Source organism: Aythya fuligula, chromosome 2 (assembly GCF_009819795.1).
Source record: "Aythya fuligula isolate bAytFul2 chromosome 2, bAytFul2.pri, whole genome shotgun sequence".
Taxonomy (NCBI): Eukaryota; Metazoa; Chordata; class Aves; order Anseriformes; family Anatidae; genus Aythya; species Aythya fuligula.
The window spans coordinates 12,511,457-12,532,021 of NC_045560.1; positions in this window are offsets into that span (position 1 = coordinate 12,511,457).

Here is a 20,565-nt window from a genome sequence, read left to right on the forward strand (position 1 = left end):
AAGGAGAGAGACATCATTCAGCTATTGCTGTTGTGAGAAAAACAGTCTTAGCTTGGAGAAGATTAATTTATTACCAATTAACAGGCTAGAACAATGAGAACTAAAAACAAACTAAACACACCTTCCCACCAATCTGTCCCTGTTCTACCATGAGGTCCCTTCCACAGGATGCAGTCTTTCAGGAACAGACTGCTCCAGCATGGGTCCCCCATGGGCCGCAGCTCCCTCCAGGCCCCCTGCTCCTGCATGGGCTCTTCTCCATGGGCTGCAGCTCTGTCCTGAGGCCTGCTCCTGCGGGGGCTCTCCATGGGCCACAGCCTCCTCCAGGCCACATCCACCTGCTCAACTGGGGGCTCCTCCACGAGCTGCAGTGTGGAGATCTGCTCCATGTGGGACCCATGGGCTGAGGGGGGACAGCCTGCTCCATGAGGGGCCTCTCCACAGGCCTCATGGGAACTTGTGCTGCATGCCTGGAGCACCTCCTGCCCTCCTTCTGCATGCACATTGTTGTCTACAGGGCTTGTTCTCACATTTTCTCACTCTTCTCCTAGCTGCTCTTTCACAGCAGCTTTTTCCCTCTCTTTGGTATGTCTTCATAGAAGTGCAACCAACGTTGCTCATAGCTCAGCTCTGGCCTGTGGTGCTTCCCTTTTGGAGCAAGACACAGCTGGCTCTGAACTGACATGGAGCAGCTGCTGGGCTCTTATCAAAGAAGCCACCCTCTCACACCATCAAAACCTTTCCATGTAAACCCAATACACCTGTGAAGGATATTTCCATCTCATCTGTTTCGTAGGAGCTGGAAACTGCTATGAAACATTTAGAAATGAAAACTCCCCGATCTTCACTGTCCTCAGAAAACACATTAGAAGGAGAAGCTTTATTACATTTCTTGGGAATAACCTGCCAATCAGATTCACTTTGAAGGCCAATAGCTTCATAGCAGGAGACAGGACCCAAACTGTGACAGCAAAGGATGCATTTTCAATGCCCAAGAGGTTTTCAAACTGATCTATCCAACAAAACTATACAAGGTTTTAAAATTCTCCTTCCATACAGCCAAAGAACTTCCCAAGTTTTTCATAACAGCAAGACAGCACCTTTCCCCCAGGTACGTAATATCCTGCTAGTTGGATAAGTATTTCAAATATCAGTCATATATATGACAGAAAATGAAGCTCTCATAAACTCATACTTCCAAAAACAGATTGGCCATGGCCAAACTGTCTATTGGGAACAAGCAGTGGCCTATGTTAATTCTCATATCATCCTGCCAATTGTGTAGGAGACAAACAGCTGGACCAAAGTAAAATCAGGGCAGAAGTAAAAATAGTATAGACAACAGTGCTTAGGCATGTGCCCTTCTAGCTTAACACTGGCCATAACCAAGTTATGGTATAAATCGCTGTTGCCCTGCTCATTCAAATTTGAAATGTCTTAACTTCTATTTGATTCTATGTAGATATACTTTAGAGTACCTTCAGTCTGTGTAACTCATTATAACTTTAACCCACTGTTCTGGGGTGTCAAAATTGCCAGCTGTGAAACATTTCTCTATCTCTTAATGGCAGCCAGCATTGGTATAGAACCTGAGAACAGATTTACAAAGCATTTCGTTCACTGTGTAAGTATCCACAGGCCACACAACATGATTTTAACTGTAACATTAATACATTTCTAGTGTGGCACAGAAGCACAAAGCCATAAATAATTTGAGTCAGAGGGATCTCTAGATGTCATCTAATGTAACCCTCTGCTCAAAGCAGATTTAATCTGACCAGGTTGCTCAAGATCACATCTAGACAAGTCTGGAACACCTCCTAAGAAGGAGATTCTACATTTCCAGGCAACCTTCTCCAGTGCTTAGCCACCCTCATGGTAGATAAAAATCTCCTTAGAACTCAGAATTTCCCATGTTCCAGTTTGTGTCTTTGCCCCTCATCTTAAAGCCATGCACCTTTGACAACAGTCTGTGCCCATCCTTTCTACATTCTTTGATCAGGTACATGTAGGCAGCAATAAGGTCTTCTCTGACCTTTTCCTTTTAAGGACCAAACAGCCCCTTTTTGTTCTGCCTGTCCTTGTACATCATGTTCTCTGCCTCATGATTATCTTGGCTTCCACTGGACTTGCTCCAGCCCAAAACTGGACACGGTGCTTCAGTAGCTATTCAGAAACTGGAATTATCCCAGTGAAAGATCCCTTCTGAAGAACATAGTTAAGGCTTTATTTCAGACACCTGATAGGTGGAATCCAGTTTAGAAATGCCACGCATAAAAAATGCCACAGATGTTGTCTCCACTCACCTTTTCTTCATGTGATTATTTGATTGCTGCTACAGATGTCAGGTCCCAATGTTGCTAAGAAGCAGTAGTACTGATCAAGTCATACATAGAAGACAAGATTATATTTCTTTCACTTCTAATTGTCTCAGATTTAAATTTCTGATTTTCCATGGCAGGAACTACTGGAAGTCTTACAAGTAAGCCATAGTCCATAACCATGAAATCAATTTGCATCATTATCAGAAAAGAATGGACATGTGTATCCCAGTCTTTCCATTTCTTTTTTCCCTTTTGTTCAGTCTCTTTTCTTGCACAACCTGAATTGGTTTAAAGGTGCGTATTTTGTTCACTATGAGTAGGTCTGGGAGAGTAGACACCCCTCACAGCTCTTGATGCTCTCCAAGAGGTGGTAATTAACTGACCATTGGAACTGAGTGTTCTGCACAGCACTTTCCCACTATTAAGCAGGCTAAGTTGATCTGACCCAAATTACCTTTCAGCAATCCATTTTTTTAGCACTTTCATATGGGATCTCTAATCTCTGACAGGAGATTGAATTAATTTACTGAAATATGTGACCATACTTAACAATCGAAACTCATGTGCTTTCTGATTTAGAGCCAAGATTTACATAATTATTTCTATTTTTGAGACGTCAGGACTGACACATTTCCCAAGTGCCTATGTTTAGCCATTTTTAGCTTACGCTTGCCTTAAGTGAAGTATAGTTCTTCATCTCTAGTTTTTTTTAAGTACCTGGCAGACTTTTGCTCTTCTGCGATTGCAAAATACAATTCTATATAGATAAGGTAGCAGTCTACTGAGACCTTTAAATAACTCTGCTCTGATTATATCAAACACATCTAAGGTTCTTTATTGTTCTTTCTGATATAAGGCAACTTCAAGAATTACAACAAATAAAAGGTAACATAATTTAAAACCAATTCTGTCTAACCAGATTTGTCAGATTTATCAGAAATATTAGATATCTTAACTATTTTTAAATTGCAAAGTAGATATTGTAAAGATTTATTGCACCCTCCTTCCTCCCTATTTTTCATACTTTCATTTTTTTTTTTATTGTCCTTTACGTGATATCTGAAGACAGAAAGGAAATTATTGAATGCTCTTACTTTTCAAAAAGCATGCACACACGCACATTCTTTCAGTTAATGTTTCAAAATGTTATTTATTCATAGAATAATTATAACTTACATGCAAAGAGTATAATACCAGGAACTTCTAAAACATAACAGACTACTCATTAAACAAACAAAGAAACAAACAAACAAACAAAACAAACAAACAACAAAAAAAAACAACTGTATAGAGATGATAGTCCTTCTTAGCAGCCCATTAGATGTCATGCCAAAGGACACAGAGAAAACTGGCACCAGTCGTTGTCTAGCATCTGTTGCAGATCATGAAGTCACACTGAGCAATACCATGTAATGTTTTACATATTGGCAAATTGTGATAGATTATGTGGATCCAGTACAGATCAAGAGTATGTGGGATTATATATCCCCCTATTATAGTAATTTATTTGGCATTTTCAGTAGTTGTCTGCTGTACAAGATAAAAATTACAGAAAAAAGCTTGACATTTCTGTTTCTTCTTTTGGGATGCAATTTCTACCTGAAACAGCTTCAATAGTTTCCCTTCACATTTAAGAGTCTCCTTTCACTGGTCAGTTTTATTTCAATAAGTTAAAAAAACAGTAATATCCAACCTGTAAGACGTCCCTCATCCTTCAATCCTTAAAGCATCACATTTTTCAAGGGGTCCTGTTCCTGACAATTCCTCCAGCTTCCTGCAAGTGTGAATCATTACAGTTATATACAAGAAGGCTGAATTGAAGTCCTTCAGAAAACTTCTGTCCTCGGATTTCTTAAATTCTGAGATAAATTTTGGAATCAATACATGTTAGTATGCTTAACTATATGAAATAATCTTATTCCTGTCTATCAGTTTATTTATACACAGCAATAAATTTGTCAGATACTATGTATAACATTGGTTTTTCTTTCATATTTCAGGAAGGAAAATTCTAATGAGACAAATTATTCTGTAAAGCTCCTTTGCATGGGGGAATAGAGACAGATGCCAGAAAGCACTGGGGGGGAAATTAACATTATGATGGTATGAGAACACTTTGAATTACTATATGCTCCCAGGGTACAAACAGGGATTTAACACTCTCTTCTCACTTCCATTCATTCTCAGTCTGCAATTCTGTCTGTATAACTCTGTGTCTAATAACACTGTATGTAAAAAACAACAACAACAACAAACAAACAAACAAACAAACAAAACCACTCTGAACTGGGAGCTGAATATGTTCTTCAGTCTTAGCGTTGGTTCTGTTTCTGCCATTAGCAGACAACATATGGATAATGGGAAAAGCAAGTGACAGAGAAGTCCATAATAAAACCATACCATTATATAGGACATTGGCAGAACATGGTTGCACAAAAAAAATTGGCAATGTTCTTTCAGTTTAAATAAAGAATGAACCCTTATGGACTGTATTGCTAAACTGATAAATGCCTTTTAGCAAAGTTCAGAGTGGAAGCTGAAGCTATAGCAGAGAAAAGAAAAGTGCAAAATGTGTTGGGAGAGTATAAAACTTAAAAGTATAATAATCTACTCATTCATGTAAGCTGTGCATATTGTCCATACTGCCTTACGTTTGTACAAAAAAGTACCCATGGGCAAAGCAAACATTAAACAAAAACTGAGACATGTTCTGAATCTTCACTGGCACATTGACCAGTGGTAAAAGGACAGTTTCAACCTTCCTAAGCATGTATTTCTCTCAGATATTTCACTTTATTGCATAAATCCTACAACACCAGGTTTAACAACCCCATTGTGGCTATGCTGGGTAGTCTTGATGGTTCTCCTTGTGAACCTTGCCCTTGATTTTTATTTTTCCCTCTCCTGCAGCCTTTCTTCAAAATCAGCAGGAAGCATTGCTGATTGTCCTGGCTTGTACGGAAGTTACACTTCAGTTCCCAGAAATTCTGTTTGCCTTCTATTAAGCCCACAAGACGAGAAATGATGCCAAAGCATTATTTCTTAATGAGAATAAGCCATTTTATTCCTGTGGCACATCTTCGACTGAACTGTTGGCATGTTCCACCTTTGCATATTCCTAAGGAGAAACTATTGTACTAACAATTCCCTAATTTTCAATGTTGCCAGAAAGTTAACTAGGATGAGCTCTTCTTCCTTCCTTCCTTCCTTCCTTCCTTCCTTCCTTCCTTCCTTCCTTCCTTCCTTCCTTCCTTCCTTCCTTCCTTCCTTCCTTCCTTCCCTCCTTCCTTCCTTCCCTCCTTCCTTCCTTCCCTCCTTCCTTCCTTCCTTCCTTCCTTCCTTCCTTCCTTCCTTCCTTCCTTCCTTCCTTCCTTCCTTCCTTCCTTCCTTTCTCTTCCTTCCTTCCTTCCTTCCTTCCTTCATTCCTTCCTTCCTTCCTTCCTTCCTTCCTTCCTTCCTTCCTTCCTTCCTTCTTTTTCTTTCTCTCTCTCTCAACCTTTCTCTCTTTCTCTCTTTAATTCCTTTTTTTTTTTTCTTTTTTCTGTGAAGAGAAAATGGGAAAGATCTCACAGCCCATTAAACAAGCAGTTCAAGTCTTAACGTGCTGCACTTAAGCACTCAGTCTAGAAGAGCAGTGGGTTTAATTTGCACTGGTATGCTACTGGTATACAACACTAAAGGTCTGGCAAAGTTTTTTAGAATACTTTATGAAATCTCAGATAGGCAGCTTACCACATGTAGATGATGTGAGAAACACTCCGTAGCCAATAACTTAGGCTCAGGCGAGGATCTCAGTGAAGTAGTAATTTATTCGCGATTGCAATGGCGGGCGCCCCACAAGCAGGAGAGAGCGCATCTACTAGTTCCAAAACACAGTTTATATACCTTTTGATGGCAGGACCCTCCCCTGTTTCCCCACTGAGTGGGTAATCCAGATTCACAATCTATCTGATGCTTCACAAACAATGCATGGCCTTCAGTCGCCGGCCTGTTAAATTTCAAATTTCTTTCGACATTTTTACTGCTTGAAGTGGTAATGTTTCTTCACTTATCTGACTTGACTTGACACCATGATTTTCACCTAATTGTCCTAAGGAGTCTGATTGTCTGCATTTTACAAGGTCGCCTGCTAAACTTTCTTATCACTGTAAGCATATCTCAGTACCACATTCCCTCCTTCTAAACAATGTAACTCTGCAAAAACAACATTTCCATTCCCACAGATGAGATAGGTTTTTGATCATTTGTTTGTTTGTTTGTTTGTTTGTTTGTTTTGGGGGAGTGGTGGTTTTGTGTGTGTGTAGTTTTTTTGTTGTTGTTTGTTTGTGTTTTGAAGTTGCTTGCAAAATAACTTCAGGAAGCAGTGAAAAAACAGTGATAAACATTGTTTTTTTTGTTTGTTTGTTTGTTTGTTTTTCTGAAGTAAAGCTGGCTTCATTAACCTGTAGTAGTCAATGTAGGAATTAGCTTATTGCAAACTCTGCATCTCATATGCAAGCTGTTTGATCTGTAAACCCCTTTGACTATAGCCACCAAATAACCTCAGTTCACTGCTTCAGTCTTACCTCCTGGCTAGATCTCAGCAACTGTAAAGAGTGGACCACTAAACTCAATACAACAAAATTGATTTACCATAGCTAAGAATTCATTTCAGATTTTCCAGTTATATATATTCAGTTAGTTCAGATGGATTTTAAAATTTGCTGATAGTATTTTCTGACCTAAAGAATAATGGCATTTAATTTATATAGCTATATATCTGCTGGTTTTGGTTCAAGCTATCCAAAAGATTTCAAAAGATGTTTCCTTGGTATTTCTATTCTCAGTTAATACTTTATGATGGCTCTATTTCTTAGACTATCTGTGATAGACAAACCAACTGGAGACATGACCAGAATCATTTTAGACAAGCATTTAACAGTGGTAATATGTCAAAAGCTTTCAGCAAAAGCACTTTTTATGCCAGGGATGAAAGGCATTGGCAAAACAGTCAAAAAATAATAAACCTTTTTATATATTAGTTTTACAACCAGCATTCATACATGTAAAGACTCAAAGTGAGTTAATATTTGAAAGCCTAAATGGTAATGGCCTCACTATGCTGGGCAATTTGTACAGAATTCAAAGGGAGAGAAATCTGCTGTCATCTGGTTGTCTTCTGCTCAGCTGTAGGTAGCATGATTACATCTTAGCTATTAAACACAGAATTAGGGCACTGAACGTGTAAGTCCCCATAGTTTGAGTTCAAGAGTTAAGGTCAAGAGGCAAGTGGCAATGTCCAAGCTCTGTAGTTTGGACACAGGAAAATGTGTACCACACTTCAGCTACTGCAGACAGCTGGGGAGGGATTCACCTCCATATATCAAACAGCTTAGGTGAGCTGGTATGTTACCTAGGTTTCACTGACAGCTGTGACTCCTCTGATTACAATTGCTTAGACACCTAGTTCAAAGGTTGACACATATGTTTGGGCAGCTTTACCTGAATCTGAATCCTGCTTTTGAATTCCAACAACTAACATCAAGACTGGGATGTTTTATGACAGGACTAAAACAATCAGAGTTACTGCACTGCAGATGAAAAGAAATTAGTAAACCAAACCTATGGGAAAATAAAACAAACAATCCCAACATTCTGCTATTTATAAAAATAAAATGAAAAATGGAACAGACAGATCTCCATCCTCCCCAAAGCTATGTTTTGGTAATCCATAGGCCACACAGTTCAGTCACTGTAGAAAAAGGTACAATTATGCATTCAGCAAAAAACAGTAGGAGCAGTCCAGATGGTAGAGAAAACACAGTTTTAGTCATGCCTCAAAGAAATTACAAACCTTGCAATAATCATACAGCAACTAGAAAGTAAAAAACACACTATCTGGAAAACTGGAAAGCCAAGGGTCACAGTGATAAACTCACATGATTAGTCAGCACTGGCAGGTTCTTGCTACCTCTGAATGCAGAAAATCAGGGTATTGCAGTGGTTTACCATAGTGAAGACAATCAGTTACAGTATTCTGATAATCATTTTAGATTCCTAACACTGCCTTTACCTCTATTTACTGACTATGTAACTACATATAAGTACGCACAGTCTAGTGACCTGTACTCTTTCCCAACAGGAGACAGCAGCTTTTGCAAAGGCATGGAGACTAAGCATAAATACCATTTAAAAGGCAACTGACTTCAGACTGTACATATGAAATTTGGCATGAAAACACTGGTTCTGACCATGTGCTGATAACTCCACAGGTGAAGGCCCTGAGTATCATTCAAGACTGGCCCAAGAACATCACACAGAAGAGCAGTGGTTCAAGGCTTTGTGTAGGACAGCTACTAGTTCCAATGGTGTGATCCTCACCTGGCATAAAGAGGTACTGAAGTAAATAGTGCTGTGTTGATTTATAACAGTCATAGATTTTTTTTTTGTCAGTGAAACATTTTCTTAAGAGGTAACATAATCATAATGTAAATATGGAAGTCTGCTTTTAAATATTTTTTAAATATTATGTATAGTTTTATAGATGAAAAACGATAATGACAATAAATGTAAATTATAAGATATTTTGCAGGTTTTTTTGTTGTTGTTGTTTTGTTTTGTTTTCCTTTTTGCATAGCATGGCATGCTGCTGAGATGCTATCTGTATCCAGGATAATTTTAACTTGGCTATGTGACAATTTCAGTACACAATATGCTCATGCTTTGCACAAATGACTATATAATGTTTCATTAAGGACTGTAAATACCCATCAACCTAATCACTGAAATGCTGTTTCAGTGATTTTAGGGCCATTTAATCTGGGCTATGATGACAGGGATGAATAGCTTTATTTTATTAACAGTTGCCATTGCAATTACACAGAGAAAAATATTTTTGTGCAAAAATTAAGCAGCCTTTCCTGTTGTCCTGAAGCATTTGAGCAATATGAGTATCTTTATAAAAAGGCCTTGCAACTGTCATAGGAGTGTTTCCCTTGAGAGAGGTTTCCATATCAGCTTTCTAACTCCTCAAATAAATAAATAAATAAATAAATAAATCAGCTCCAACCATGACACCATGACATGCTGTTTTTCACCTCTTGTTTGCCTTTTATGTGATTACCTTCACAAGCCTATTCTCTGTAATGGGATTAGTTCATTCCAGCGTTATTAGCCAAAGACTACCCAAACTTGGCTAGTTCTTAATCATCTCTGAAGAATGGACAAATTGACGCTGCAGATAGGTTAATTATTTTGATATCTGAGATTTTTTATATCCTCTGTTGCCATTTCAATCAACTCTGTCACTCATGTGAAACCACTGCTCATCATGAAAATACTTGTGGGAAACACATTGAAATAACAACAAAAAATGTAATTTAGCTTTTTTATTATTATAGTTCAGAAAATAAGAGTAGGAGTAACTTTAAAGCACAGAATCAGATTTAGAACAACATGTACATGAACAACACAAACATGAGTAGAGGAGGATACAATCTTAAAGGACAGGCATCTTTGGTCATGCTGTCTGCATACATGGATATGACTGTCTTTTAAGGACTTATTTGTTTGTTTGCTTTGTTTTCAAAGAAAGATATATTTAGGATGCAATTTCAAGACTGTGCCATTTCTAAAAAGGTATAGTTCTACCTGTGTTCTGGACCTATCCTGGTTAAGTCAGATTTGAGTCAGCCTTTATTCTCTTCTGATCGCCACAGAAATTTATTAATTGCTTTTGGTTCTGTGGGAAATATGAAGAGTAGATAGGTTCTTGCAGCAAAAATAGAAAACCAGAGAAAGTTAAAACAGAAGAATAGAAGTCAAATCATGTATCAGGAAATATTGGCACATATTCGTGGTAATGACCACCTTTATCATCATCATCATCATCATCATCATCATCATCATCATCATCATCATCATCATCATCATCATCAATTGAATTCTATTTGTTCTGATTATGATAGTACCACACAGGGATATATCTCCTCATTAGTATGGGTTTCTTATACCTGCCTCTACAGTATTACCTTGGATGAACCTATATAATTCAATAAAACAAGTTCTGGAGGATATTCGCATTTTGCAGGCTTGGAGGCAACTGGCTGAGCAGTAGCCACTCTGGGAAGAACCTGGGGGTTACAGTGAATGCTGGGTTGAATGTGAGCCAAGAGTTGCATCTTAACATAAGACAAACTGTGTAGTGGGCTACACTGGGAAAACCATGACAAGAAGATCAGGAATTTTTATCTCTTTATAACGAGTGTTAATGATGTCATACCTGAAATACTGCATTCAGCTTTCTGCCCCAAATTCAAGAGAAATTGTGAAGAAATAGAGAGTAAGTGAGACAGTCGGGATCAGAAGCACATAACGTAAGAGATATTGAATGCCTTGAGGGTCTCATTTGGTCTGCAAAGGGGTGATCTAACAGCTGCCTGTTGGAAGAAGAGTGACCAGAATAATTGAACCAAGCAGTATGATATGTAGAAGTGGACAAATTAAATATACATATAAGTTTTGAGAGTTTAAATTTGTAAAATAGGAGAGAGGAATAATTATTGGGTACAGTAGCACTGGAACAGTCTGTCCAACAAAGTGAGAATTTTCTGTCTCTGGATATTCCTATGACTTGCCAAGACAAATCATGACTGACCATTCTAATGTTGGCAATAATCCTCCTTAAACATCAAGCTAAATTAGATAATATACAGAAGTTGTGGTCAATGGCTCTATGTCCAGTTGGAGGCCAGTGACAAGTGGTACCCCTCAGGGGTCTGTTTAGGGACTGGCACTGTTTAATATCTATATCAGTGACATGGGCAATGGTATCGAGTGCACCCTCAGCAAATTTGCAGATGATATAAAAGAAGGAAAGGATGCCATCTGGAGGGACCTGGACAAACTTGAGAGTTGGTCCCACATTAACCTAATGAAGATCAACAAGTCTAATTGCAGAGTTCTGCACCTGGTCAGGGCAATCCAAAACACTAGTACAGACTGGGTGAAGAACTTATTGCAGAGCAGGGGATGAACAAACTGAGAGCAGCCCTGCAGAATGAATGTGGATGAAAATCTTGACGTGAACCAGCAGTGCACACTTGTAGCCCAGAAGGCCAACTGTATTCTGGGCTGTATCAACAAAGGCGTGTCCTGCAGGGGAGGGAGGTGATTGTCCCCCTCTGCTCTGCCCTTGTGAGGCCCCACTTGGAGTACTGCATCCAGGTGTGGGGCCCCCAGCACAAGAAGGACATGGAGCTGTTAGAATGGATCCAAAGGAGGGCCACAAGGGTGATCAGAAGGCTGGAGCACCATCCCTATGAAGAAAGGCTGAGAGAGCTGGGGATGTTCAGCCTGAAGAAGACAAGGCTCCAGGGAGATATCATTGTAGCTTTAGGGCAACTTAAATGGCACTTATAAAAAAGATGAAGAACAACTTTTTACTTGGGCAGATAATGATAGGACAAGGAGAATGGTTTTAAACTAAAAGAGGGGAGGTTTAGTTTAGATATTAGGAGGCAATTCTTCACTCCGAGGGTGGTGAGGCACTGGAACAGGTTGCCCAGAGAAGCAGTGGATGTCCCGTTCTTGGAGATGTTCAAGGCCAGGCTGGACAAGGCCCTGGGCAACCGATCTAGTGGGTGGCATCCCTGACCACAGCAAGGAGGTTGGGATTGGATGATCTTTAAAGTCCCTTTCAACCTAAGCCATTCTGTGATTCTATGGCTTTATAAGTTCCTTGTAGCATACATTTCTATGATTACATGCCTGAAGTCTTTCATTTTTAATATGTGCACATATTTAGTAGGACAACCTCAAGTCTTGTTTGAAAACATCATTTAGCATCTGAAGTAGATCTTCTGTTTAAACAGAACTGTGGCACTGAACCTGATAACAAAGTAAATGGGTTTAAATAATTTAAATAATAATCATATTTATTAAAAAGCAGTGCTGGAAAAACCTTTTGCAACCATACCACTATCCATTGCCTATCCACTAATTATAACACTTATGACATTTTTTTCCTTGTGTTAACTCATTAAAATCTCCTTTAATATTGAGTTCTACTTTAAAAGGAAAAGGGCTTGCTGCTTTATGTGCTCTCTCTGGAAGAGGGAATAAGCTACCTAATGATGGGTTTAAGTTCCATGACATAGCATGTCATAGCATGAATTCCTTCAGCATCATTTTAAAAAATATATCCTTGATCTGATATTCACTGAATTCATGAGTTGTTTTGTTTTGTTTTGTTTTGTTTTGTTATGTTGATTACAATAGCTTATGGATGTCTTGAATATGCACAGCTGTAGTTGCCCTGAAATATAGTAGTACCAGATATACGTTCCTTTAGAAATTCAAAGTACTTTTAAAATAATTTCTCAGTAAAACTATAATAATTTTTATACTATACATATAGGAAGATTTCAGTGTCCACAAGGAGTATTAACAGTGAATGGTATGATAGCTAAGAATCTGAGAACAAGAAGGTTTTTGAAAATATAATGTGATATAAGAATACAATATTGGGATTTTAAAGAAGAGAAGTTTAAAGATGTGTGACCACAAGTAGTACTACTGATGACTTTGGCTACATTTTTAATAAAGATAAATCTCTATATGGCAGTGTAATCAAAGCAAAGGGATACAGGATATTGATCTTGCTTTGGAAGAGCTAATGGAGACAAGTAATGCCAAGACTAAAAATGTCCCAAGAAGTAGTGGGAGAACTGTGTATCATATTAACAAGAAAACCCATCCACAATCACACATCTTGGGAACATCAGGGAAATGTTCATACACATTGAATGAAATCTCTTGAGAGGGCAATAAATCCTACACAACAAATTATATACTAAGAGGTTCTTAGGGGAATTGAAATAAATCCTCACAACTGCTTAGTGGGTAATCTCCAGATCAGATTCCCATTCTTCTTTAGAGGAAAATAATATATTGCTTCTTATAGTCTCTGCCAGCCAAATACTATATATCAAACATACGAATGCAGTTGAAATATTGATCCTGATCCAAAGTGAAACTAAAGGAAAGTTTAATACATTCTCCTGTTAAAAAGGGAGAGACAGAGAGAGAGAGGAGGAGGAAAAGAAGGAAAGAGAGAGAGAGAGAGTAATAGAGAAGAAAAAAAAAAGTCAGAAAATACTGAAAATATAACTTTGGATCAAAGGAAATCTAGATAAAAAAATAAATTTATAACAGGTTACGTTCTTTACCACTTATATCCCTGCAAGGTGAAGAACAAAAGCACAAAACCTAACAGCATGATTATTCTACGTGAAACAGCAGTAACAAGAATTAAAGGATAGAGAAAAGATCATTGCAGGGATGAAAAATTGAATATTGTATGCAAATGTGTTTAATAAAGTATTCCTTGAAAGCAAGCTGGGACTATTCTTTCAACTGGCTGCAATATAAGCTGGCAAACATGATAACTGAAAAGAAAGACAGTGTTAACTAGGCAAGCTCAGAAACAGAAAACGTATATGTGAGAATGGCTTTTGGCTGCATAAAGCTTGCTAGCTCAGTCAGAGGGAAAGGTTTCACTGTCAGAGGGACTGCAGCTGCCATCCAACCAAAACTGGATCCTCTAAAGCAAATCTTCTGCTGTGGTGTACACATCACACAGAGACCAAGTGAAACTTTCTAGACAAGACTTGACTAATTCAAGTAGTTTGGCTTAGAGATTTGGGTCAGGTTCTCTCCAGCATTATTCCTTGGCTAAGGATAACCGAAGCAAACATGGTGATAAATTATGAAATAAAATAGTCTTAGACTTACTGAAAAACAAGGCCAAAAATACCAAAGGGGATAAAAAAGAAAAAGAAAAAAGAAAAAAAAAAGAAAAAAAAAAAAGTGTCTTGCCAGAAAATTAAATACTAAAATACTACAGGATGAAAGTACAAGTTTTAAAGACTAACTGCTTTAAAAAGCAAAGAACTACCTCTCCTTTCCCAGCAAAACTACTGTCAGCATGCCTGCCTCTGTGGGGCTTACTGGAAGTAAAGCAAGTTGTAGTAACTGAAGCTTGTGCTTGGGAAAGACCAGCATTTCACATTTTCACATTTTTGCTGTACAAAGCTTTTCATTTTAGGGGAAGCTGCTGATCTGTTCTCAAGTAAAAAAATTATCGTGGAAATAAAAGGCTTGCCTACAGCAGAAAAGAATTAAGAAATCGATTTGAAAGGGAATAAATAAGATTTTGTGTGAGTGAGGGAACCCTCTGTGATCTTCTAGCACTTTGCTTACTAACAAGAAGAAAAGTTTCTAGATGCTGAAGGGTAAAACGAAAATAGGATAATCCCCTAATTGAACTATCAGATAAAAGAAGAAGAAGAAAGAAAGAAGACAAGAGTGTGAATCACAGTCCTGCAGGAAATTCAGAACAAAAATACTGCTCAAATGATGCACATTTTATGCCCCCTGGACAGGAACTGAGTGGAGCCACACAATTTCTTAACTTCTGTGCATGAACAGGACTTTGGGCTTTCGATTTTATCTGGCCAGCAGAATCAGAGCGGGGGGTGGGGGGATGGAGGTGGGCGAACAGAAATTATTCCTGGAATCTGGGAGAAATTTGTGCTCTGAAAGCTTATTATTACCCAACACAAATTAGTATGCTTTTCAGGAAGGTGAAGGTTAAGTTGGTACATGAAGGTAAAGAAAATTTTGTGGAATGCACAGATGTTTATTTACCAAGCCAAGAAGACCTGTGGACTCAGCTGTCACCTGTTACTTTGGCTCCACTGGTCCTAAAAGTCCTGATAAAGAGAGAATCATGAAAACACAGTTGTCCTGCCAGTAAAGTCCAGTAAAACATGATTTACTTCTATTTCTCATGTTTGCAGCTACTGTTTTCAATAGACAGGAAAAAGGTGACAGGTTAATCTATTTAAGTTGCTTTCTCTGCCTTACACTGGTCTTTGATAGACCACATATAAAAATAATTCAGAAATAGTTTCAATTTGGATAATTTACTTGAGTCTCTGGCTAGATCTGTGTGCTGTAACGCATTCATTTCCTCCTATCTAGCTTTTTCAAAAGTTTATTCACATCAACCTTCTAAACAGCTTTATGGACAATTACTGCAGAGTTCTCTCAGTTGAAAGAATTTAAAGTACTCTGTGGGCCTTAACTCTGCAGACTTACAGATTTATATATTTTAGAAAATTTAATTTCTCCTAATTTTTCTCCCTCTCCTTAGATGATCATAATATACACATTAGAATAATAGCATTCTTTTTTTTTTTTTTTCTTCCCTCTTCATCCAGCTAAATTCTAAAATTTAGAATCTCCAAGTTATTGTTGATACATAGCTATAAACCACATCTGTATCTATTATGGTGTTTCATATTACTCTTAAAAATGTTTTAGAACAGGCATCTTGAATGAAGGAATTTGGGGGTAGGGGAGAGGGTTGTATTTTATAGGGCTTTGGTTGGTTGGTTTTGAGTACAAGGTGGTCAGTGCCTCTTATTTCTATTCTTTACATTCACTAATGAACCACGTCCATACTTCCCTCAATGTCTCACATAGCCATTTTCTCTAATCAAAAAGAGTGATAAATCACAGATGATCACATTAACCCTTCCAAAGAAGTTCCTGTTACAACAGAGGTTATTTCTTAGAATAGTACCAATATGGAAGTGAAAAATGTATACCTTTTAAAATATGGGGCTGCATTGGGGCTCACAATGAAGCTACAAAAGCAAATCTTGGAGATGCAAGGTTTATCTTCAAAATTTGATGGTAGTAGCGAAACAATGCTAAAATAATAATAACAACAACAATAATAATAATATTGCCTCACCAATCCATAGGTTGCTTCTGTGGTTTATTTACCTGCAAGAAAAGCTGAAAATAACTCTCTCAAGATTTCTTGTCGTCAAAAATAACACTAGTGAGACTAAATACATGACTGTGCAGCAACAATCTGTTGTGGTCTGCCCTCTAATGGCTCCAAGCCTGAAATGAACAGCAAGAGGCAAAATTACAACTGCAAGCTACTAAATTGTGGAACTAAAATTGTGGAAGTACCCTTGGGGCTTTCCAGTTCAAGAACCCACCTGCAGCATATTTGTGAAATAACTGGATTCCAAAGAGAGTAAAACTGCTGATGACCAAAAAAAGGCCAGATGACATGCAACCTAAATCAGTGGGATACTGACCCCAGCGGTTTAGAGCACTATGTCTTTCTTAAGAACTGTAAAGCACTTGCATAAGCTCAGTTCCATAATATCATTGTTCCCTAGGAAAAGTCTTCTGTCTTTTTGCAAGCTGCATGTTCTTTTATCCAGTTGTAGATTTAAATAGTCCAGTAGAGTGAGTGAAACCCTTTCAAGGTCTCTAAGTGCGTTTGACTGCAGTCTGAAGGACTTTTTGTCAGATAAGGCTTCTTAGTTGTGAAAGGAGCTGGAACAGCCTCAGGGTGCCCCTAATCTGGAATTTTTGTATAAAAAGTTGTTGCACCATCACCTTTTGCCCTCCTCAACACATCCCCTGAAGAAAGAAATGTTTAACCACAGAAAGAATATAGCCTAGTACATGGTCATTTTTGATGTATCTCATGAACCTAGAGGGAATGCTAGAAGAAAAGCTTATGCTATCCTAGTCAGGGAAAATCCTATAAGAAATACCTATTTCCATCAGCTAAATGCTTTAAATAATGATTCTTTTTTAGTTAAAGGAATAAAAGATAGCAGACGATCATCAAGATGATCATCAAGTGGTCTTATTAGAAAAAATAGTGAATGTCTGTAGGAGCTCAAAAAATTAGCACCCAAACACACAAAGGTATAAACAAGATTTTCTATGTGACCAGAAAAGGTAAGAAGAACTGTTATCAGCCTAAAATATCAAAGGCCAGACTTCTCTGCTCACTGTCAAGGCAAACATGGTGTGAACAAAAAGTTTGGTAGAAGAGAGAATTCAGAGGATATGAACTACATCACAGAGAAAGCACAGGGTAAATAAATGTTGTGTGAAAATCTAAAGGAAAAGAAAGTTTTCCCTATTTGTACTTTGCCAAAAGCAGATGCATTTTCAGGAGCTTTAATTGTAATGAAAATAGTCTGAATGGGATGTTAATTTTTATTACTATTCCATACTATTTTTGTAATGATATTAATAGCAAATTGACCTATATGTTAGCAAAATTCAGAGAGATGCAGGAAGTTAAATACAATAAAGGTGCACAGCTTTTGATATATCACATAATACATATATACATAAGTAGCATTTATACTGAAATTAGCTTTAATAAAAATGCACTGACAGTGACAACTACCATGATTGTGTAATCAAAAGGAAACCCTATCAGAAAAATATAATTGAGGTTGTTACATTCTAGAAAACTCAATCTTGGTGGTGGTCATGAAATTTTACACTGGTTTCCTACGCCTATCTCAGCTTGCAAGAGGGGCTATGTCTTTGCGGAAGAAAATTAAATGAGTCATTTCGCACCATACATGTTGGCACAGGCTACCGCAGAAAACTGAATTTAGAAGTCAGCTTAAGGCAACTCATGAATTTTCCATCTTGTCTTTTTTGTAGCAAGTACTGTGGCAAATTACAAGCACTGGAGATTTCTAAGATAAGGAAAACTTTAAGATAAGTAGAGGGAAGAGAGTGACAGGAGTAAAATGATACACTGGAAAAATGAACAAATTCATGCTATACTTTTACACTGGTCTGTCTAGGCTGAAACTGTGTATTTTAGCTATGAAAATTATGTGCTTTTTAATTCTCAATGTATATTTGTTTCTCTGAAAATGGCAAATGCACAGTGAAAACTTACCTCCATGTGAATATTTGTAAGACATTGTCTGCTACCTCCAAATCCAGAAAATTTGCACTCAGTCAACTATTTAGATGAAAAGAAATCTTGGTGTTCATGTAGGAAGTAGGTAGTTACATAACAGAATAAGACCATCACAGCTACAGGCAGCTGTTCTGTTTTGTATTGGGGGGTAGGAGGGAACACATTTTACAAGAGTTGGTCCTTTAGGCAAAAAAAAATATAAAAACGATGGTGCTAACAACACTGGAATATCTATGGCATTAGACAAGCCTAAACTGGATTGTACATCCCTGGTAAACATCTTTGTCTCAGCTCATAATCTATAAAAGAGATAAAATATGTATTTGGCAAGCACGTTATATGGATAAATGAATATTGACTGTGATACTAACATTATAGCAGTCACCACAGAAATATTAAAGCCAAAATGGACTACTGTGATTTCAGTCTGAGCTTCTGCAAAACACAGGCCATTGGACTTTTATGATTTAATTCCTGGTTTCAGTTCAGTAATTCCGTTTGAATTAAATACTCTAGAAAAATGTTCAGATTTGTTTTTTAAAGTCCTCAGTGAGGCTCTCCCACAATCCATGATGAGTTGCTGTCAGCAGTAGTTAATTAACCTTTTGGCAGAACTTTGCAGTTTATCTCTTTCTCTAGTTCAAAGTACTTACAGACTGCATTTGTTATTCTTAAAATTCTCTCATTTACTAAACAGAGTGGATACCTTCAGCGCCTTACTATAAAGCATGTTTTCTCTTCCTCTGACCATTCTCAAGATCTTCTGTGCAGTAGCAGTCACATCAGAAGGGAAAAGGAGAAAAAAAAATATTCTAATCAAACCTCTGAGGAGCACATATACCACTCTACTTCACACTAGCGATTTATGGTAAACTGTCTAACTTTCACAACACCCACATTCTTTTTTTAAAGGAACAGCTTTTCAGGAAGAAATCCTACATTAGGTTGATATTAACAAATTTTATTTTTTTAATGCAACATTACGTTTACTTATACTGAAATGCATATAACGTATATAAAATGCTATCTAACAAACAAATATCAATGACATCTTCACTATTATTTGTTACTTAACCTAATTTTGTGTAAGATCTAGCTGTTATGGATGAGGACTATGTATTCTACATATCACAGGTTAAAAAAAAATAATAAAATATATGCTTAATAAAAGGAGTAGGGTTGAGAAACTATTAATCTGCAAATTGAAACAAACAAACAAACAAACAGAAACCACCAGTATAACTCCCTACTGAGTGTTCTTGGTTAGCAATTGATCCATATAGTACACAAATAGCCTATGTTGATTTAATATTGCTCTGGTTTCTTTGTGCCTGAATATTTTTCAACATTCAAAGCCTTGCAGAAGCCTGACAGTATCCTGTCAGCCACATGTAAATCTTTCCAATAACTTACTTGAAGTCCATTTGATGAAATCTGCTCTCCACAGATATATGTTGATTGGCACTGATTACACTGAAGTACTGCAAAGATGTCTACAGAGGGCTATTAGAAAATTCTCTATTCGAGATATGCTGGTTTTCTATTAGAGATCACATCATCTAGTGGTGTTGGTATTTCCCTCTTGATGTGTATAAGTGCTGTCAATATCTGCATTTGCAAATGTAAAAATATTATTTCTTTGCGTGATCCTACATATACTTTTCAAATTCCCTTTCTTCATACCAGCACAGATACATCATAGCACTGAAATTTGACAATGAATAAGATATAAACACAGCCAAAACAAAGTCATTATAACGTAAACTAAGCACTTCAGGAACTTAAATGTGTAATGCAAGTCCTGACAAGGTTAGACAAACTTTTTGTAAAACTGCTGTCACTTCACATTCCAGTCATAAACTTAAATTTTGATCCAGATTTTCAGATGCTGAAACATGGTGCAGCTCCACTGAAGTCATCCAAAGTAAGACAGAAAAACTGCTAACTCACAGAGAATACAGATCATCTTCCAGTTGTAATGCACACTTTACAGTGGTTCTAATCAGATATGAAAATACAAAGTTGCGTTACAAAGCTAAACCTTCTTCATACAGAACAGAAAACAGAAAATATTGTCCTCAAGTTCTCCAGTACATGATACAAAAAATAATATATATTTTATATTTTATAATATATATTTTAAAGAGACAAATTATTGCTTTAAATGAAGTAGACAGAACTTAAATAGTTTGGAAGGAAAAATAGGAGTGAAAAATTAAAGTTAGATGTAGATAGACATCAGTCAAATTTTTAGTCATATTAAGAGTAACAATACATTTCAAATAAGGGAATTTGTTCTTCAAACATTTAAAGCTGTCTCTTTCAAAGAGAGCTCATACTCTTTAGCACGGGCAGGGTGCTGTAACCACTGAACTGCAAAGACATGTCCTTCTTGCTTGTTTGTTTGCCTTTGGCCCTTGCTGACTGATC